The sequence below is a fragment of the Helianthus annuus genome, chromosome 13, assembly GCF_002127325.2.
Source record: "Helianthus annuus cultivar XRQ/B chromosome 13, HanXRQr2.0-SUNRISE, whole genome shotgun sequence".
In the NCBI taxonomy this organism is placed as follows: domain Eukaryota; kingdom Viridiplantae; phylum Streptophyta; class Magnoliopsida; order Asterales; family Asteraceae; genus Helianthus; species Helianthus annuus.
Window position 1 is genome coordinate 103,290,900 of NC_035445.2, and position 23,310 is coordinate 103,314,209.

At 36.2% G+C, this 23,310-nt stretch overlaps 1 long non-coding RNA gene across 4 annotated transcripts; it reads right to left on the reverse strand.

Moving 5' to 3' along the window:
- Positions 1–18,779: 18,779 nt before the first annotated feature.
- Positions 18,780–21,183, reverse strand: LOC110898908. Of its 4 annotated transcripts, none has more exons than XR_004876760.1 (3): positions 20,563–21,183; positions 20,181–20,476; positions 18,780–19,215 (listed from the first exon to the last, which is right to left on the reverse strand). It is a non-coding gene; the product is annotated as an uncharacterized LOC110898908 (long non-coding RNA). The 4 variants fall into 4 exon arrangements; XR_002569758.2 differs by having other exon boundaries at positions 20,181–20,470; positions 20,563–21,182; XR_002569756.2 differs by lacking the exon at positions 18,780–19,215 and having other exon boundaries at positions 20,064–20,470; positions 20,563–21,181.
- Between the last annotated feature and the right edge of the window lie 2,127 nt (positions 21,184–23,310).

Below are 23,310 nucleotides of genomic sequence, written 5' to 3' on the forward strand. Positions count from 1 at the left end.
CGACATGTATGCTTTTGCTGGAAATTCCGGTGATGATACATCTTCAAGCAACACTAATGAGAACGCACAAAATAAAAAGAAAAAGTTATCGGATGCTTTGGAAGTTGAAAGTGCTTTTGGAACTTACAACAAACCACCAAAGTTGATGGCTATCGAAGAATACAGTCGGTGGGCAAAGAAGTTCGAGGATTGGTTGATGGCCTTTGCCTTTCCTAGCTGGAAGAGTCTAAAAAATGGATACAATGATGGAGGCAAACGTGGCGAAAGCTTAACTTCATCTGAGGAGATAGAATCGTTTGTTGCTGAGCAGAAATGTGTTGCGTTGTTTCATTCTGTTCGAGAAGATATAATTTCTTTGATCGAGTACAGCAGTGCTAAAGATCTCTGGAAAAAGTTAGAAACCAAATGTTTAGGAAGCACAGAAATTGTGAAAAACAAAAAGAAACTACTTAGAAAAGAGTTTGATTTGTTTGGGTGTTTAAAGAATGAGTCAGTTTGTAAAATGATTGAGAGGTTTGGGCACCTGAAGCTGGAACTGGCGAGAAATGGAATTTCTTATTCCCAAGAAGAGCTAGTCGACAAGCTGTTTGACTCGCTACCGGATGAAATGGATTGCCAATACTATGCGTTGATGCTGAAAAATACGATCAAGCATGCAGAGCTTACGGTGGATCTGTTGATTGAGAGACTAGAAAGTCACGAGTTGGAGTTAAAGAAAACACACAAAGTCAATCACTCGTCTTACCAGCAGAACTTGGATTTGTATTATCAAAAGAGCATGGTGCCAAAGAATACTTCTCCCAAGGCTGCGTTTTCTGCTGAGAATGTCTCCACAACAAGCAAAGAAAGCCAAAACAGTGGATATCACAGTGGGTCTTCATCAAATTCAAACCAGTCTGATGCAAAGAACTTATTTCAATGTAACATCGCTGTAGACTTAAAGAACGCTCAGAACTTCAGCGAGGAGTCTGCCAAACAACAGATGGTTTTTCTAGCGTTGGTACTGGAATCGTATGAAAGCCTTGTAGTAGGGAAGATTGGCAACACCAACCTAACAAAAGAGGACTATGATCAAATAGATCCTGAAGAAATGGAACTGATTGACATAAGGTGGTGCATGGCCAGTGCAGTTCGTCGAGCACAACGTTTCATGGAGATAACAGGGAGGAAGTCAATTGGTGGACCATCTACCAAGTTGGTGATGTGCGTGTTAGTGTATATATATTAGATGTATATTTTAAGCCCTTTTTACACTTTTAGCCAAGTTTTAAATTTATAAAACACGATATTTACTAACACTAAACACACATATGGGCAAGTGCACCCATCGTGGACGTAGTATAGTGTTGGTAAGATACCGAGGTCGTCCAAGGACACAAGAGCTTTTAGTACCGGTTTATCCTCAACGTCTAATCAAATCAAAATGTTAGAAAAAGATTTTTAAACTAAGAAAAAAAACTAACTAAAATGCTGAAAATAAAATAAAAATAAAAACAGATAGACAAGATGAATCACTTGGATCCGACTCGTGTGTTAGTGTAACCTTTGATTATTTTCGCACTTTTGCACTTGTTTAAGAGATTATCTTAGTTATTGTAGTAGGCCCCTCTTTTGAAGGCGACGTTACCCTCAACCCAGTAGTTTGAGTCAGCAAGGATACAATCCTAAAGGGTCGGATTATTGAAAGATAATTAATTAAGTTATTAATGCATAATATGGTAGGCCCCTCTTTTGAAGGCGACGTTACCCTCAGCTAAGTAGTCTGAGTCAGCAGGGATACAGTCCTAAGTAGCTGGGTTAAAGTTTTAATAGTAGTTTAACTTATGAGGGGATCAAAGAGTTTGGACCCTCGCCATCCAATACCTTTGGGTATTGAAGGAGGTCCTACTAAATTTGACCCAGGTCCTTTGCAGGATCTATACACTGAACAATGGCAAGACTCTTACCAAACCATTCCCTTAAACCCCGACCAGGTAGCCAACATACCTCTATATAGACCGTGGAGATATGAATGGTGAAAATCTTTTATTTTATATAGACAGTAAAATAATGCCAAGACACCACGGACAAAAGATAAGGAAGAATCACCTTCAACATAAGAAACTAGTAATTAAAGTCACTAATACAAAACCAATTAAAAAGTGCAAAAGATTAAAAATAAAATGTATTACACTAAACACTTGTCTTCACCAAGTGATGTAAGAGACTTAGGCAAACATGGCCTTTGATTGTTAAGAACTCTTACGATCAATCTTGGATCCCGAGACGACTCACACACTCTATGATGGACAATGGATGATGGTGGTGGATGATGGTGTTATGGTGGTGGTGGGTGGTAGGTGAAGTGTGAGAGAGGTGGTGTGCCAAGGGATGAGTTGAAATGGCTCCAAACACTCCTATTTATAGGCTGAACAGAAGCTCGGGCACGGCCCCGTGCCCGCTGGGCACGGCCCCGTGTCCATCCTCGTCTCTCTCTTCATTAATTGTAATTCGCAATTACAATAAATGCGCCTGCAGGAAGTTGACCACGCCCCCGTGTCCGCTGGGCACGGCCCCGTGGTGGGCAGTAGAAGCTTCTAAAGGTTTGTCTTTTCTGCTGCTACTTAGGCACGGCCCCGTGCTCGCTGAGCTCGAGGCGTGTTCAGTCTTTTGTTTTCTTAGTTTTGCTTGGGAAGATGCTGTCGAGGGGTCGGGCATTCCACTTTTGCTCCTTTTCTTGTATTTACGTTAGATTTTACTGTCTTTTTGCTTGTTTTGTTGATTTGAGCTCATTTAATCCTGAAAATACAAAAGGAAGACAAAAGCACACTTTTTCCAACATTAGTACTAAAAAAGGGTTAGTTTTATGCCACAATTGATATAATTTATATGTTGCATTTTGTGCATATCATTGGGCTTTGACAAGTCTAAGGTGACGTGCTTCAAGTGCAAGCAGAAAGGTCACTTTAAGCATGAATGCCGAAATGCGTATGCTGATGAATCTGAGAACCCGTTTAGAGAAGATTATTACAAGAAGGCGATATATCTTCAGAACAAATCAGAGCCGCCAAGAATGAAGCAGATTGAAGATAACAAAGAGAAATCTAGAGCTCTAGCAGTGATACATGACGATGAAGGTTTCGACTGGAGCGAGCTGTTACCTGAAGAGGATGCGTTTGGATATGCATTCATGGCAAACCTATTCCTTGGAAAGACAACAGAACTGAAGAACAGAAGTATAATCACAGAAAGCTGTTGGCCACGAACAAATTGATCAGAATATCTGGTATTTTTTCTGAGGCAAAAAGAGCAAAGAGATGGGATCCAGACAGAGAATGTTATCTTGACCCCTATGGAAATATTGCTATTGATCATAGCACTCTTGATGTGGAAACCATAATCAAAGAGTATAAAGTTGAAGACGATTACTGGCAAAAGAAATGGTGGGGAAGCGGAGAGAAAGAGAAGAAGGAGAAAGAAGAGAAAGAGAAGTCAAAGAAGGTTGATACTGGGATTATTGACACAACTCAAGAGCTGAATGCTGAAAATCTTGGAAAAATGGCTGACAAGGTGCTGGCAGCTAAGGCGCTTGAGGTAGATTCTAAATCTGTCTCTGAGTCTAAAGGCCAGGTCAGTTCAAACATGTCAACGACTGAGTCAGGTAAGAGAGTCAGTGGTGATGCTGACTGCAAAAATTGCATCAAGGAATGCAAAGTTTGTAGCACAGTCACTTATCTCAACGGTAAGAAAATTGAGGATCTGACTGCGAGAGTCAGAAATGTTGAGGATCAAATTCTTGATCATGATAAGATGGTTAAAGCTTCAACTGAACGGTTAAAAGAACTAACTAACAAAATTGAAAATGATAAAATTGACCATGAAAATATTAGGCAAGAAAATGAAAGGTTAGTTCTTGAAAATCGCCAGATCACTGAAAAATTTGAGAAGCTTAAAAGCACAATGAAAGATAATGATGACAGAAACGGTAAAACTTATAAAGAAAATGTTCATTTGTCAACAGTGCTTCGATTAAAAGAAGAATTAATCAACCAACAATTGGATGAAATCGCTAAATTGAAACTTAAAGTTCAAGAGGCTGAAATTGAAAATGAGCGAATCCAGTTGAAGCTTAAAAGTTACAACTCCGCAAGCTTTGTTTTGCAACACATTGTTCCCAACCCCATCAGGAAAAACAAAGCAGGCGAAGATGTGTACTCGGATGGAACTAGGGTGGGTTTTCATCAAGTTCCACCACCAGTTCTTGACAATTACTCGAAAAAGCAATCTGGGTTAGTTGAAATTGAAGATGAGAATGAAGTTAAACTTCCTGATTCAATAGATGTCACGTTCACTTCATCTTCCGATGAAGATAGTGTCCAAACTGATGTTGTAAAAAGTGTTGTTAAAAATGTTTAAAAATCTGAAAGTGACACTACTGAGGAAGATGGATGTTTCTTGGACAAATACATTCCGAAACAAAAGTCCAAAAACAACTTAAATGATGAACCTACTCTTGTCATGTACAAGATGTCGGGATCTGATAAGTTGTATTCGGATTCTGAGTTTCCAATTGAGAATGTTAATGTGAACAAGCTAATAAATGTTTTCAAATTAGTTGAAGTTGAGTTGTTAGAAGTGAATAGTTTGAGTCAAACAAAGGGACAAATGAATTTTGAGAAAGATAAAGCTTACTACAAAAATCCTATTGTTCCACCACGTTTTTATTACAACAAACTAAAAAATTGGTCGGGTGGTTATCGGGGTAATAAGAGTTATCAAAAGAGAAGTGTTCAAAACAAGAGGTTTGTTGAAAAGAAAATTTTGTGAACAGTTCGAGTTCAATTGCTGATGAAGAGAAAAAGATTTTTTCGAAATCAAATGAAGAGTTCTTTGAGAAGAGAGCTTCACAGTCTCAGTCTGAAGGCACAAGTCGAGTTGTTGACACTCGAACATGCTTCAGATGCAATCAAGTTGGACATATTGCACGAAAGTGTACCAACGTGAAGCCTAATACTGAAGCTGTGAAGATTCAAAAGAAGAAAGTTGATGTGAAGGGAAAAGCTCCATTGGTTGTTGAGAAAAAGAGTTTGAAAAATGACAACACCAAAGTCAAAATTGAACCCGTAAAGAATGTGGTAACTAAAAATGACAAGTTTTACAAGCGGGTTGCATTATCACAACAAACATGGAAGCCGAAAGTTGCTGAAAAGAAATCAAGTGATTCAAAACCAAAGGTTCTTGAGACTGAAAAACAATCATCTTTTACCACACCGGTGAAGATGGATGTACCTTTGGATTATTACGAAAAATTTGAAAAATCCATGGTTTCTGAAATGAATGAAGTTTCAAAGAAAGACCAACCATCTGGTCAACCTCAGAAAAATGAATTTTTCTTATACAAAAAGGTTGAGGTTGGGTCTGAAGAAAATTTGAAAATGAATGACAAAAATTTTCCGCCACTTTACACTAAAAAGACACACATTAAAATTGAGTTGCCTAAGTCAAAAGAGGCTTGGGTAGCTTCAAAATCTAAATAGGTGCTTATGGTCTTTGCCGGAGCTTCCTAGTTGGTATTGTGAAGCATGAATCGACATCTTTATTAAATTGTTTTGAAAATGATTGTTTGATTTATCTAAATCATTTTGTGATTTATGCAGGAACTTCCAAGATCTATCTCTCGATGGATTATGGATAGTGGAGCTTCTAGACATATGACAGGAAAGACTGCGTTGTTGTATGATGTGAAGAATATCAATGGAGGTTATGTAGGATTTGCAGGTAATCAAGGTGGTAGGATTATTGGTGAAGGAACGTTATCCAACGGGATTGTGACGTTTGAGAGAGTAAACTACATTGCTGAGCTGGAGAATAATCTGCTGAGTATCTCGCAGATCTGTGACAGGATGTACACAACTCATTTCACTGACAAAGAATGTTTGATCTTGAAGCCAGGATTTGTTATTCCTGAGGAATGGATTATCATTAGGGCACCCAGAGTCAATGACCTATATGTTTTGGATATGAGGGTAGCAACTACAACAACTGGTCAGGCTCATTGTTTCGTGTCGAGAGCAACTGAGAAAGAATCGAGATTGTGGCACCGCAAGATGGGGCATATTCATCTGAGAAAAATGGATCACTTGGTGCACAATGATTTAGTTACAGGAGTTCACGTCAAAGGTTTTCATCTGGAAGGGGAGTGCATTAGCTGTGTTAAAGGCAAGCAGAAGAAAAAGTCACACCCTACAAAGCAAGTCAATTCAGTCTCAAGACCCCTGGAGAGACTTCACATGGATTTGTTCGGTCTTGTGAATGTCAAGAGTATTACTGGAGATTACTATTGTCTTGTGGTTACTGATGATTATTCCAGATTTTCGTGGGTTTCATTCTTGAAGTCAAAGATGAAACATTTGACAGTTTGATGGCATTATTCAAGAAAATTGAGAATCTGTACCAAAGGCGTATCAAAAGAATTCGTAGTGATAATGGTACTGAATTCAAGAACAGCAAAATGGAAGAATTTTGTGACGAACGAGGTATATTGCATGAGTTTAGTGCTCCGTATACTCCGCAGCAGAATGGAGTCGCAGAATGCAAAAACCGGACACTAATCGAGACAGCAAGAACAATGCTCGCAGATTCAAAGTTACCGATAAATTTTTGGGCAGAAGCTGTTTCCGCCGCATGCTATACGCTCAACAGAGTTCTCACTGTCAAAAAGTTCAACAAAACGTGTTTTGAGTTAATCAATAACCGCAAACCTAATTTGAAGTATCTTGAACCGTTCGGGTCACCATGTACTGTTCTAGAGCCTTATGGAAAGTTTGGTCCGAAGTGCATTGAGGGAATATTTGTTGGTTATACAAGTCCTTTGCGACGTGTCTTCGTTCCAAGTGAGAAGCGGATTATTGAAGCTGCCAATGTTGAATGTCAAAGCAATACTATGCCGCCACAAAATCCTAGAGATTCATGGCGTTATCACTATGACAAATTGTGGGATTCGTTTGACATGAGGGAGGAAGAAGAAGAAGAAGATTTCTTTGATGAGTTGGATATTTTGCGAGAATACGAGTCGCAACAAAGGTTCCCAGCTAAGTATTCTAGACGACCACGGGAAACTTCAAATGATGATGAAGCAGGTCCAAGTAATGCTGGTGAACATGATGATGTCCAACAAGATGAAGTTGCTCCTGGTAATCAGTCGGCAGAGATTGATGATCAAGAAGCTGATAACATGCCAGTATTTGATCATGGAGATTCAGATTCCGAGGGGGAGCAGATCCAGATTTCAAGTCAAACAAACCCAGTCAGTGTACCTGATGCAGATCAGAATGTTACTAATCTGGAAGGCAATGTAGATGTTCCAAGCGAAGTGATGCCAAGAACTCTTTCATACCATCCAGAGGAGTTGATCATAGGAGAACTACAATCAGGCGTTCGCACTAGATGTCAAATTGACCAAGGGCTTACATGTTTTTATTCTACAGTAGAACATTTACAAACTGATTTTTCACTAAGTTGTTTCATTTCGCAGATCGAACCGCGAACATACAAAGAGGCGCTTACTGAAGATTCTTGGGTCAATGCGATGCAAGAAGAGTTAAGTCAATTTGAGAAGTTAGGAGTGTGGAAGTTAGTAGATTTGCCGGATGGTCACAGGAAGATCAATACAAAATGGGTATTTAAATGCAAAAGAGATGATCGTGGAGTTGTTGTTCGAAACAAGGCTCGACTCGTAGTCCAGGGTTTCAGTCAACAGGAGGGGATAGATTTCACTGAGGTGTATGCTCCTGTAGCTCGACTGGAAGCGATCAGAATCTTCCTAGCATTTGCGTCGTGGAAAAACTTCAAAGTATATCAGCTAGATGTAAAATCGGCTTTTCTCTACGGGAAGGTAAAAGAGGAGGTATATGTCGGACAGCCACCGGGCTTCACCGATCCAATCCACAAAAACAAGGTCTATTTGTTAGACAAAGCGCTGTATGGTTTACACCAGGCCCCGAGAGCTTGGTACGAGACTTTGTCTTAACACCTACTAGCCAACAGCTTCATTCGTGGAAAAGTGGATGCCACTCTCTTCACCAAAGAGGTCGACGATCATCTTCTGATAGTACAAATTTATGTGGACGACATAATATTTGGGTCAACAAATGAAAATTTGTGCAAAGATTTCGAACAAGTGATGAAGCAAAAGTTTGAAATGTCATCGATGGGGGAGATGAAATTCTTTTTGGGTCTTCAAGTTGATCAACTACCTGAGGGAATATTCATTCACCAGACGAAGTACGTTCATGATATTATAGAGAAATTTGGGATGTCAGGTTCTACTCCGGCGTCAACCCCACTCGCAACGAATCATGGGATACATCCAGATCTCACTGGAGATAGGGTTGAAGAGACACTTTATCGTTCCATGATCGGTTCGTTGATGTATCTAACTGCTTCAAGACCCGATATCATGTACCCAACGTGCCTCGCAGCAAGATTCCAATCTAACCCAAGAGCATCGCACATGGTTATTGTGAAGAGGATATTACGCTACTTGAAGGGTACTCCATCTTTGGGGTTATGGTATCCTAGAAAAGGCGATTTCATGCTCGAAGGGTATTCCGACTCGGATTTCGGATGCTGCAAAGTCAATGCAAAATCAACAACTGCAGGATGCCAGTTCTTTGGACCTCGGTTGGTTACCTGGCAGTGTAAGAAACAAACATCCGTGGCTCTTTCAACATGCGAAGCGGAGTACGTGTCTACTAGCAGTTGCTGTTCACAAATCCTCTGGATTCAGCAACAGATGCGCGACTACGGTTTGTAGTTTCTTAACACACCTCTTTTTGTTGATAATGAGGCCGCAATAAATATCACTAAAAATCCAGTACATCATGCTAAAACTAAACATATAGAAATTCGACATCACTTCATCCGAGACTGCTTCGAGAAGAAGTTGATTCAAATCGAGAAAATCCACACTGACAATCAGAAAGCTGATTTACATACCAAGGCTTTTGATAAAACACGTTTTAAATTTCTTTTAAAACTAAATGGTATGAAGCTTCTCTCGGTGTCGGATGGCATTATTGGCGTTGATGAGGGTACTGTTGTAGATGAAGATGAGAAACAATCTGCAATGGTTTGTCGATTTTTTACTTGTTTTGGTATTTAGGGGGAGTAGATATATTTTCAGAAAATACAAAAACAGTAAAAAATTCAAAAATACAAAAACATGATAAAATTTAAAAATCCAAAAACAATAGAAAATGAAAAAGAGCTTGTGTATAAAGGGAAAATGATAGTACATTGGTTAAACAGTTACAGTACGCTAAAGATTTGTAAAGAATTAAAAGCGTTAAACAGTCTCACTGATGATGTGTTGATAGGTTTTCGCACATTTAGTAGATTTATTCGGGATATAAACCTAAAAACTCAAACTTGCTTATTTCGTGGGGAACACTACTTGGATATATAGGTAACCCCTGAAATCTCGTTTGAAAGGTCCCTCTTTCTGAAATACTAGGTCTTTATGCTCAGTGATGTCTGGGGTATTATTCCGGGACTTCTGCTGAATGGAAGTTCTGACCTAGTCCCCGAATAATACTTTCTGCATTGCTTGAAATATAGCATCACCCTCAGCATAGAAAACGATGAAACTTTGCAAAATGCTAATCGTGTGCTATTGAAATTAAAAGATCCTCTAAAGGGGACACACCAAAAAGTCGAAGCCGTTATCTCTCTGCATATACGGAAGTAGCGACCTGAGCTCTCACGGACCTCGCATTTAACCTCTGACAGATATCATCTGTGGTATACTCACCTGTAAGACTGAATATTGGGATTTTGGATATGGGAGTATATTCAAGAGGTGGGACACATGAATGAGTTTAAGTTCATTAAGACATCTAATTTGTATCCTGAATAGATTGAAAAATTGTGTGAGAATTTAAATGGATCAGTATATCGACAATCGAGGTGAATTGTTTAATTCTGAGTATGAAATTAAGCTTAACGGTACTAGTGACTTGTCTGATAACTGATATGATTCCCTAGCACGCTCACCAAAAATATGTCTGTAAATAGTTTACATTTCATTACAGTCTGCAATTTAAGTTTCTGTATTTCATTTCTAGTTTTAGAAACTTTATTAAAAATTCAAAAAGATTTTTCTTTTCTGCTTTATTTTCCGACAAATCAAAGTGGAGAGTTAATCGTTGGATTCTCTGAAGAAGAAGCAGATGCAGGAAGTTTCTGGACTGGAGGATGAGGAGAGCTTATTTTTAATAAGATTGATTGTTGAAAATTTAAAACAAGTTCATTAAATTGATACTTGTTATTTACTGAAAAAGTTGGAAAATGTTTGATCCAAATCAGTTTGATTGTCACAAGATCAACCAAGGTCATTGAGTTGGACTTGGTAGAATTAATTGAGTAATCAGGGTCATTACTTGGACCTGAATACTTGAGTGGATTTCTAGAACTGATAGAATGTTTGTTAGTGTGAAAAGATAGAATGTAATGTTATTTGGTTGAGTAACAGGTTGTGGACTTCATCATTCCCACGGGAACAAAGTGTTAAAGATTAAACCAGATCGAGATCCCAAATCCCAGCATAAGCATACTGAGAAGGGAGTCTGTGAAAGGGGGAGTCTGGATCAACAGTCAAAGGGGAGATTGATGATGGAGCTAGATCAAGAACCTGAACATGTGAAAAGAGAGTTTTTACAATGAAGAAGACAAAGTTGGATAGAGACCAAGACTGAAGATTCGAAGCCAAAGACTTCGTCAACATCCAAGGGGGAGTCTGTTGGTGCACTGAATGTCTGTCAACAACGTCTTAATCGAGTCTTAGGTCTATATAGGTTGTACGGAGTTGGAAAACAGGAAAAGTAGTGTTAGAGGGTGATTTCGCTCCAAATGACATTTATGTCATTTGAAACGAAATCAGAAAATTAGGTAATTCCGCTCCTGGTGTAATGTATGTGATTCCGCTCCTAGGTACCTTAGTGATTCCGCCCGAAATCACATGGGGTTCCGCTCGAACCGTTTCGAGCGGAATCAACTGCCTATATATAGTTGTTGTGTGATTTCATTCTGAGGACTGTTGGAGCGGAACTAGAGTCGAGGTGCTGCCGAAATTTTGTCAGAAATTGTTGTATTTGACTCAGAAAGTGTTTATAAAGAGGAAATTAAGAGGAGATAGCAGTGTGACATTGTTTACTTTGATTCCGCCTCTGTATTCAATGATGAACTGCCTTATACTGATTGTTTAGGGTCTCAACACGGTCCAACAAGCGTTTTCTGGTCAATTTTTTGGCGTTTTTGTGGCATTTTGTATTACGAGTCATTAATATTTTCATAAGTTAAAAATAAGACCCAAATGTTTTTTTTTGGCGTTTAGTGAATTTTTTGGCGTTTAATACATTTGACAAGTTGCTTTGCCAGCAACCGTTCTCACAGTTTTCACACTACTAGCGTTTTGGTGTTTGTAGTTTTTGGCGTTTTATATAATAATGTATTTTATTTGTAGAGAATTAGATAACAAAACAACAGATAACTTGATAACAAAACAGTATAAAATGAGAAAGAAAAAATATTAAAAATGGTAATCTAATTTCTCTTCCGAATCTTCACTGTCATCAGCTCCTTCTTCTTGAATTTGTTTTGGCGTTTTAAACCTTTTGAATACCTTAGCTAGATGCCAACTTTCCTACATAAACCCCGTCTTTTTTAGACGAAGCTGCTTAGTGGTATCCTGTTTTTTGGTGTGATATTCTTGTTTGGTGGCATGTCTTTAAAGATCAACTCTTGCTTGATGCTATTTGTAATAATGGAGTTCAAAATAGCATGTTACACTTGTGTTAATCCCTTTATTCCATGGTTATATTCATCAAGAACAAAGCTCACATGATGGCATATCACTGTCATCAGTCTCTTTTTTCTTGAATATTTGTCCATCTCATTCAGCAAAATATTATTGAGATAACCCCCTCAGAAAAAGAATCCATTCAGTGAAAGCTTTGCCATTTGTGGTTATTTTAACTAACATTGTTTGGCGTTTTAAAGTGAGTGGTTTCTAGAGGATATGACGTTTATTTTTCTGGGTGTGATCAATTTCATTATGTATAGACCCCTCTCTTATAGAGTTTTTTGGCGCGTAGTTTAGGCAGGACTTTTTTATTGTAATAAATGATAGTAATAAAGTAACCGTCTTTTCAGTTACTGTTTTTGTATTTAATGTTTTGATCAGCTTTTTCCAGTTTTATAGGTGATAGACGTCTCATCTTCTAAGTTTGACGTTTTTTTTAAATGGCGTTATGCAGACCAAGATGACAAAATACAATAACGGAGAAAATAAAATATTAAGCAAGAAAAATATTTTTTGTTATTTTTGGTGTTTTGTAAGGAATAACCTTTTTTAGTATTTTTTTTTTGCGTTTTGCTAATAAAGAGAGAAATATATCATTTAATTATCTTAAAAAAAGAAGATTACACAGAAGAAAAAAAAAAGAGGAAAAAAACATTAAAACCCTTCATCAGAAGGTACTTTGTCCTAAAAGTATCCATCACTTGCGCAGGGGCGGACCTAGAGTGATAGAAGGGGTAACCTCCGTTTCCCCTTGACGCTTTGACGGTAGTGTAAATTTTGAAAAAAATTGGCGTTTTTTCGATTTCATTACCCCTTTTTATTGAAACGTTACCCCTATACGGATCTTCTAGATCCGCCACTGTACTTGTGTCATCTTCTTCCTCGTAGTCTTCATCTGGATCTTCATCCATGTCATCACCTTCACCTTTATCAGCTTCTTGTTCCTGAAGATTCTGAAGCCTTCACTTGAACATGTCTTGCATTAACTCCAATTTTGAGTCCATTTCTGTGTTCGTACAAGTGGCGCTATGCAATTCTTCCATGAAACCAAGACCATGCTTTGTCATGATGTTTTCTAGCCAGTAGACTTCTTGCTGTCCGCTGTCGTATGTAACGTTCACCATGTCTATTTCATCATCAAAATGCCATGATGTCATGACAGGGTCCGGCTTCACATCTGCTTTGATTGGTCCAAATTTCCTAGTTAATGCGTTCATAAGCATATGTGTTTGATGGCATTCGTTTTCTAGAGCGATGCCAAGGGATAAGATACCCCTTTGTACCTCTTCTTCCATCTTCAAAACTGCACTGACCGTCTTAACATACACACTCATTCTGTTGTCAAAACGGAGGACGAATCGCCTGATTGCCAGAGTGTATCTCCACGAAACGATTGTTGCCATTTTTGGCGTTTTGGTTAAGTTGGCGTTTTTGGTTAAAGATGTTTTTGCAGAAATGGATAGATTTAAGTGATTATGAAAGCTATGTTTTACCTCGTTTATGTTTATATAATGATGTTTTTGGCGCCTATTTTAGGAGGGAATTTCTTCCAATAAATGTTAATAACTGAAATTCAGTTACTGTGTTGTTTCATCTTCCTGTAATATCCAACGCGTTTTATCACTAATTTTTGGCGTTTTGTTTTTAATCGCGTCTTATTTTTTTGAATGGCGTGTTATCATTTGATGGCGTTTTGAATATGAGCAGTAAAAGACCCTTTTACCCTTAATGAAGTGCGTCCCACATAATAAAATTGTTGTTATTTACGAAAATGCCACCACGCAATCTAGTCCATGGATTGTTTTGATCGGACGACCCATAAGCGTTCTCACCGTTCTCACACTTTTCACCGTTTTCAATATATATATATATATATATAGGGAGAGGATCATGAGAAAACTACATCTCTAAATGAGAAAACTAGAAAACTAACTAAAAAAGCCTAAAAAAAAGCTAAAAAACATACCAAATTTCTTTTTACAATTTTTTTTATAAAAAATCGCTATTTTTTATATATAAAAAATGTTCAAATTTTTTTTTGTTGTACTGCACATGTGCATTATACGTGTACTACATATGTGCGTGCACTATATCCGTAATAGTGCACATGTGCAATACAACAAAAAAAAAAATTTTGAAATTTTTTTTCATGCATAAAAACTAGCGATTCTTTTATAAAAATTTGTAAAAAAAATTTGGTATGTTTTTTAGGATTTTTAGTTAGTTTTTTGGTTTTCTCATTTAAACTAGTTTTCTCATGATCCATCCCCAATATATATATATATATATATATATATATATATATATATATATATATATATATATATATAGGCTAATTATAAGGAGAAAACCCACTCCAGTTAACTAAACCCAGGAAACCCTTATATGTGGCCAGGAATGAGCCTCATTACATGTTAGTATAAGAAGATAGAAGGGCAATTTCGTCTTTTTTCTCAATGTTGACTGAATGTGTAAGTGAGAAGGTGGCTCACTTTGCTTTACTTTTTTAAATGCCTGACACACTTTTTGATTGAACATCACTTTTGCATTTAATATTTGAACTCATCCACTCCTTTTTTTTCTCCATGTTCAAGAGACGTGTTCTCTTTATTCATTTCCTTTCTTTCTTTCTCTCTCTCTCTCTCTCTCTCTCTCTCTCTCTCTCTCTTATTCCTAAACCAAAACTCATGCTTTTTCACCTCAATTTCTTCTTTAGATCTAATAGCATTTAATCAAATACCATGATTGTATCAACAAAATATCAACAAAAAGGTGTCGAGGTGGTCAGTTGTTTCGGTTCAAATGGCGGAGTTCAAGCCGGTTCGAGTGGTGGAGGTGACGGTGGTTGTGGTTGACACTTGGATCACATGGTGGCTTGGTTCCATGGCTACATATGAACATCAAAAGATCATCATCCACATGCTCCGAACCAAAAAGATGCCCCGAACCAAAAAAGATGCTTCGAATCAAAAGATGATCCAGATCCAAAAGATGATGCTTCAGATAACGGTTGAAGATGCTCCAGTTGAAGATGCTCCGAAAAGATGCTATCAGATCTACCAGATCTAAGCATGTTTGTTTTCAGTTTTTTTTTAGATTTGCAATTTTTTGTGTTTTGTAGATCTTTTTTTTTTTTTTTGTGTTTTGTAGATCTACAACTTTTTTTTTTATTTTTTTGTTCAAGAAGATGAATGTTTTTAATTTTTTATTTTCTGTATATGTTGTTTTTTATTACCGATTTTATCAATTTTTGTGTAAAATTTGTTTTCAGATCTGAAAAATGGAAACAATTTGATTTTAAGTTCTTATGTATTGGATTATAATGTTACTTTTCTTTGTTTACTGTTATGATGATTGAATCTAAAAAATCTGTTGTTATTGGATTCTTGTTAATGAAGTTTGATTTTTTATATACATTTTGTAACATTGCAAGTTACATTACTTATGTTGGATTATTGTTAATGAAGTTTATTTTCGATGTAACAATTCTCATAACAATTCTTTGTGTTTTAGTTATGAAATGTAACAATCAAATAAATAATGCATGTTACATTTTTTCGTGTTACATAAATAATGTATGTTACTGAAAATAAAGAGCATTGTTACACTATTTTAGATTGTTGTAAAAATAAAGTGTGTTTTTACATTTTTTTCCAGATTATTGTAAAAATAAAGTGACTGTTACAGAAACAAAGTGTGTTGTTACATTTTTTTGTGTGTTAGAAATGTAACAATCAATCAAAGCAAAAATGCATGTTACATTTTTTTGTGTTATAGAAATAATGCCCGTTACAAAAAATAAAGTGAATTGTTACACGTTTTTAGATTATTGTAAAAATAAAGTGTGTTGTCAATTTTTTTTCCAGATTATTGTAAAAATAAAGTGTATGTTATAGAAACAAAGTGTTACATTTTTTGTGTTACAAAAAAAAGTGTTACATATGTGACGTAAAATTGATCATGTAAAAATTGTAGTGTACGTACCAACATGTAACATCTTGTAGTAGGAAGACGACTTTTGTAACAATGTGATGTAATATAACACTTTGTGTCGGAGGAGAAAGAAAAGAAAACGTGTTACACTTTTATGTATGTGGATATCCTTTAAATGGTAAAAAAAAACAAGCATTTTTCTTGTTTACTGGGTGTTTACAATTTTTGAATTTATACAGAAAATGTAACATTATTTTTTGTATTTTTTTTTTGTAAAATGTTTACATATGAATTAAAAAAAAGCCATCATCTCATGAATGGATATTAGGGTGATATACAGATTGTAGTGTTTTTAATAAGAAAAAGATGCACGAGAAACTAGGGAGGATTTGTCACAACTATTTTCTTTTCTTTTTTTTTTAATATGTATTTTGAATTATGTGTTACATCAAAAGGAAGTTAGAAGTCAAGTCAGATGCAGTTGCATCTTCCCAAGAATATATTTGTAACTCTCGATTCCCATTTTACCCTTACATGTACTATTTAATGATTAATTTAATAAAAAGTAAGAGAGATAATACCCAAACACATCACAACCATCCATCTCTTCTAATCAATGGTTATTAATGGGTTTTCAGGGTTTAGTCGGGTTTAGTCAACTGGAGTGGGTTTTCGATTTATCCTTGCCCTGTATATATATATATATATATATATATATATATATATATATATATAGGGGAGGGTTATCTTGAGAACGCTAAATATTGCGAGAACCGTGAGAACGAATGAAAAAAGCAATCAAAACCAATTTTTTTAATACAAACCTCATTGTAATTAAGATACATCATCAAAACAAGAATTTATAACATCAAATAATTCATTTCTCCTTTCAAAATCACTCTTTTTAGATTTTTTACACATGTGTAAATTTTCTTTATTTACGAATTCACGTAAATTTAAACGTGTAAATTGAATTTCTAACATTGTATTCGAATAATAATGATAAGTGTAGAAAAAAAATTGAATTTGAATTGTTTTTGACCAAGTTCTCATGGTTTTTTTATTTGTTCTCACGGTTCTCACAATATTTAGCGTTCTCATTTAAACCCTCCCCTATATATATATATATATATATATATATGTGTATATATATATATATATATATATATATATATATATATATATATATATATATATATATATATATATATATATATATATATATATATCTATATATATATATATTCAGGATTTAGAGAGAACGGTGAAAAGTGTGAGAACGGTGAGAACAATTTTGGTGGTGACATGTGGCATTGATGTTAAATTACACTAAGGGGTAATATTGTCAAAAAACCCACTCACGTGAACTGGGTGTTCAAATAAAACGCCATAACAAAAAAAACTATTTTTTTGAGCTATAATTTACAACAGCTAAAAAAAACCATTTTTTAGTCATATAGCTCAAAAAACGCCAAAAAACTCCAGTTAAAACGTCACGCCAAAAAAAAAAAAAAACTATTTTTTGAGCTATAATTTACAACAGCTCAAAAAAACCATATTTTTGAGCCATATAGCTCCCATTAATTAAAATGCCATAACAAAAAAAAAATATATTTTTTGAGCTATAATTTATAACAGCTCAAAAAACGCCATAAGATCCTAGTTAAAACGCAATGCAAAAAAAAAAAAAAAACTATTTTTTGAGCTATAATTTACAACAGCTCAAAAAACCATTTTTTTGAGCTAGCTCATTAAAACCCATAAAAAAGAGCTATTTTTTGAGCTATAATTTACAACAGCTCAAAAAACCATTTTTTTAGCCATATAGCTCAAAAAACGCCATAAGCTCCCAGTTAAAACGCCACGCCACGCCAAAAAAGCTATTTTTGAGCTATAATTTACAACAGCTCAAAAAACCATTTTTTGAGCCATATAGATCAAAAAAACCATTTTTTTGTGTCTAACTGCCTAAATTAATATCTTTTGAGCTCAGAAAAATCATAATTTGAACAGTAAAAACGCCATTAAACACCCAGTTCAGAAAAATGCCATGAAAAAACTTAGTTGAAAAAGCTATAAAACACTCAGTTCAGAGAAACACCATGAAAATAACTAGTTAAAACGCCATAAAAACACTTATTTTAGAAAAACGCTATGAAAATAACTAGTCTAAAATGCCATAAAACACCTAGTTCAGAAAAACGCCATAAAACCCTGTTAATTTTTTTTCGAAAAGTATATCAATAGTATACTCGTTGGAAAGATAAAAAACGCTGAGTTTTATGATGTAATTTTTTTCGAAAAGTAATCACGTATAAAAAAGTTATTGTCGTTTAAATATGATAGGGGAAATGCCATGTGAATGGCATGTGCACCTTTGTTTGGATCTTCCTATTTTACCCCTCCTGGAAGTTCCAAAGCCCCTATTATTTACAAAAATGCCACCGCATCAAAATCAGCAACAAACCACTAAGATCTTGTGACAGAGAATCGTTCTCACCGTTCTCACACTTTGAGGGGTTCTCTCCTGATCCTGTTCCTATATATAGGAGAAGAATCCGTTAGGAACCGCCCTTTATTGCGAGAACCGCGAGAACCAGTGTGAACACAAACAGTAATATCTAAAAAAATCTAAAAAACACCAAATTTTTTTTTACTATTTTTTTTTTGTAAAAATCGCTATATTTCGTTTACAATAAAAAAATTTCAAAAAAAAAAAAAAAAAAAAATTCGAGTCACAGTTATCCATGCACATGTGCATTTGTATCATTTGTTTGACAAATTCCGTAATTCATCACAAATATTAAACAATTGCATTTTCATTTACACTATCACGTGTAATACACTACTTTTTACGTTAACAATATTAGAAATGCACATGTGCATCTATCTGTATCAACATGAAATAAGGTGTTTGGTACATTACTTTCTCTTTCATCTATCATTCCATCCATATACACAAACATGCACATGTGCATTTTCGTCATTTCTGTGACAAATTCCGTAATTCATTACAACTATTAGAGAATTGCACATTCATTTACACTACCATGTGTAATACAATACTTTTTACATTACCAATATTAGAAATGCACATGTGCATCTATATGTATCAACATAAGGTGTTTTGGTACACTACTTTGAATACACTTCCCCTTTCATCTATCATACCATCCATAATACACTACCATTACCTCCTACCATCCATAATACAATACCATTACCTCCTACCATCCATAATACAATACCATTACCAATATTTTCACTTTATTACATGTATGTATGTCACACCCCGAAATTATCAGAGCTGGCGTGACTGGACTGGAATCTTCATTGCACAGCGGGAGCAATTAAGCTAAGACTTTTAGAATGCGAACGCCCACTAAGTACTCGACTCCACATGGTTCTCCTATTCCAACCGTACCTTAACTTTGAGATGCAACCTAAGAAAGAAACATGCGAAAAATCAACATAAAGTTGAGCGAGTTCATAGTTTGTTTGTAAAAGATTTGAAATAAATCTTTTTGAATAACCGGTTTTTGAAATAATGTTGAGAAAACGAATTTAAAATCATTTTCTTTGGCATGTTATATGGAAACTTTATATTCGTATAACTTCGTATTTGTAACGCATTTTGTTTGAAAAACCATGTATTTGTAAACTCTTGTATTTGTAAAATTTGTGTAACCGTCAATGTCCACCCTGACATTGACAACATGCATGCATAATCCTATGCTTTGAATTTGTATAAAACATGGTATGTATTTTGTAAAGATGTATTGAAACTGAGTTCTGTATAAATATAAAAAGTTATATTATAAAAATATCATCGAGTTTTTGGATCTTTGAAATAAATAGATAAACTATATCTGTTTTCATAAAAGAATTTGTGTTATACGACATTTGAAATAAATATATATAAACTATATTTATTTTATAAGACGAAATCGAGTTGTTTGATATTCGAAATAAATACATAAACGATATTTATTTTTATAAAAGAATCATCAAGCTTTAGGTGTTTGAAAATAAATATAAAAGATATTATATTTATTTTATAAAATAGTTCGCGTTAAAGCCGTTTTTATAAAGTGTCGTCGAAATAACATGCATTTGTATCTAGTTTTATAAAAGTCATTTGAATCCTACTGGTTTTCGTTATATAATAAAACGCGTGTTGTTTTTACGGATTTTCTCGAAAAACGGGCAGAGTTTCCGCTGTTTTTGGACGACCCCCGACAACACAAGCTGTCGTTATTTTATCAACATTCAACAAGATTCATTCACTATATATCAAATTCGCCAACTCTTTCTTAAAACGTAAACTATTTCACATCGGTTCGAGCTCGTTATCACGTAATATTAAAGTTATAAAAATAATATAATAAATCTCGTCGCTAACTTTTACCAATTTCTAGTGTCGAACGCCGAAGAGGTTGACTGAGTAAACCGGGTCAACTGAGTTGACCGGCTGAGTTGACTGAGTCAACTCACTGTGTTGACCAGGTTTGACCGAGTCGACTCGCTGAGTTGACCGAGTCAACCAGGTTAACGGAGTTAACTGAGTTAACTGAGATAACCGGGTTTGACCCGAGTTGATCGAACCGAACTGTCGACTGAGTTGCCTTCCTTTGACCTACATTGACTGAACCCGAACCGAGACTGAGTCTGACCCGCACCACGAACTAATCATCTGAGCTGTAACTAACACACGAAACAAACCCACACCGTAACTGACCTAATCCGATAGAAACCAAAACTTAAATATGAAACCAAACCAGAATTCAAACCTCGAACCAAAACTAACCCCGCTCATGCTGAACTTGAGATGGAACGGAGAGAGGCCACAAACGACAACGACAGCCGCCGTCGGAGCTCCGTCGCTAGTCTGCCGCCGTTCGACTCAACTGCCACGCGCCGCCACACGCCCTTTGATTCCACCGCCGCCACCGTGAGCGGCGGCACTGCTTCTCTGTCTCCGATCAGCCGCCACCACCTCCCTGTCTCTCCTAGCTTTCTCTCTCTTCCTCCTGCTCTTGCTCGAACCGTCACACGGCACCACCCACCACAGCACTACCGCTGCGGTGGTGGTGTGGTTGCTGTTGTAGTCTGTTTAAGAGAGAGAGAGAGAGAGAGAGAGACAAGAATCCAGGGTCGTGTGGTGGTTTAGATGTAGAAGAAGTTGGAGGATTTGAGTGTGCTCATCGGAGAAGAAAGGAACCGGCCGGAAACCCGGGTCTCCGGTGTTACACGAGAGGAGGGCAGAAAGTGTAGGTTAGGGGTATGGTGGAGGGTTTGGGTAAACTTCTGCAAAGAAAAAAAAAATAAGATGAAGGGGCCTGATCTCTTTTGTGAGGTTTTGAGAAGATGTATTTCTGGGTTGGCAGTGTATAGATAGAGAGAGTGTTTGGGTTTTTATAGATGTATTGAGATCTTTGTAGAGATCTTATGGTTTCAATTTTTGAGACACAAATCTCTTGTAGAGATTTTGTAAGATTTTGGTAAGATTTTTCAAGATTTTGTAGATCTTGAAAAGATTTTTAAGATCTAATATATTATGTGCAGGTTTAGGCTTGTGGATGTTGGGCTTGGGCCCAGGGCCCACAAGCCCATCTCATGTGTAAGTGGTCCGTAATTCCTACGAGAACCAATATCGCACCCCAAACTCCATAAGTGTCGAAAGCATAAAATTTTTAAAATTAAAAGGCGTATAATAGTGGCGTTGTCAGTATTTCGTACGGTATCAGTTTGTCACTACTTAGTTGTCAGCAGTTTCTTCGCGGATCGTCATATGCGCACTGTAATGTTGAAGAGGCGTTCCCGGGCACTCCAAGGGTCTAATTAAGTTAATATACATCATAAACACTACTTATTTTCGCTTTAATCACCTGTTAATCACGTAATTTAGAGCCGTAAATCACCGGTCACATTCTCCCCCTGTTAATAAAATTTCGTCCTCGAAATTTAGACTACGTTAACTCCTTAAAGTTACGTTGCAAGTAAATACAAATAATGTCAAAGCGAGATATACTGATACAGTCACCAATGTGACCAAGTTAACAGGGGTCCAATAAAAGAGGAAATTCAACCAATAGAATTCCAAGTGGACGTTTACAATATGCAAATGAATTCTAGAAACGATAACATCCACTAATGGAACTTAGAATCAACAAGTTCAATGAAATAATTTTGCATGAAATGCTCGATCATGTCAGCCCAAGCTGCAAGTTCTACCGACGCCACAAGGTGTCGTAGTGAATGAAACAATTCAAATATAGCGGTGATCGAACAAGTATCACTTATGTTTTGTATGAAATGAACGCGCAATGAAGTAAATCTGAAATTTTGACTCAAACGGCATCATAGGATTTTCAATTGAATATGGAATATCAAAGAAACACTGTTTTCGATCGACGACGAAAAGGAAATAAATATCGCAAGGCATTCGACCGGTAATGAAAGAACCGTTAGGAGGTACACCGGAATATGAACTGAATTTTGTGTACCATTGTCTTATCACACGATTGTGTTAAGACTGCTGTGACATGATAAATCAAAACGGATTTAAAGCAAATCAATAATGACTTATTGGAGTCGTAGACCAAACAAATCTACTACGACTCGTAACAAATGAAACGATTGTTAAAACAAATTTGAATATGGTGAGTTCAATACATCATATGGTGTCTTGGATTGAATATGTGTAATGGACAAGTTCAAACAATTGAACTTGATTTAGGCGAAATGCAACAGCAAGTATATGTATCGACAAGGAAACTTCGGCATGGTTACCACGAAAAACCATGTATCTTGAAAAGAAAAGAAATTTCGAAGAAAATGTGTTGATTTGATAACAAAGAAGTCAACAATTACAATAATGCGGGTCATTTGAATCATGAATCAATAATTAGATTTAGCGAAATAATATTTGAACTTTGATGAAACGTTTATTTGAAACGAAACCACATGCATAACAAACGATGCATGCGTAACATATGAATTTTCAAGAAATCAAGCAATGAGTGTTTGCTATAATGAAAGAAATTAACGTGATGCAATGACCATTCAGAGGAGTAGAGATGTAAAAATCTACTCACTAAATGCAAAAGTCAGAATTTCAATAAGAGAAATTTAAGGACTTTACCTGGGGTTGCATGTGATAACCGGTTGTTAGGTGACATTACCATGGAATGTCGAACATAGCGTAGTCGTCGTTATTGAGATAGGGGGAACATGGAGACATGCGTCTTCTCCTTGGCGTGATTCGTGTCGTTGCAGGACCGTGTGACAAGTTGCCGCATCATGATTCGGTAGTTCTCCTGCTGACGGAACGTCGTTCAGTCGCGCCATCGTGTCTTCTCAAAGACCTTGCCTCGATATTCGTATGTGACATACTTCAACCTCCGTTTACGTATAGGTTGAGTTTCGTGTAATTTCGCACGCCCGTGCTTCGTTTTGCGTAGGTTACCTGCTCGGTTACTTAAAATAGCATGGACGTCAAAATAATGGCGTTTGTCCGAGTTAATAAACGTGGTTCC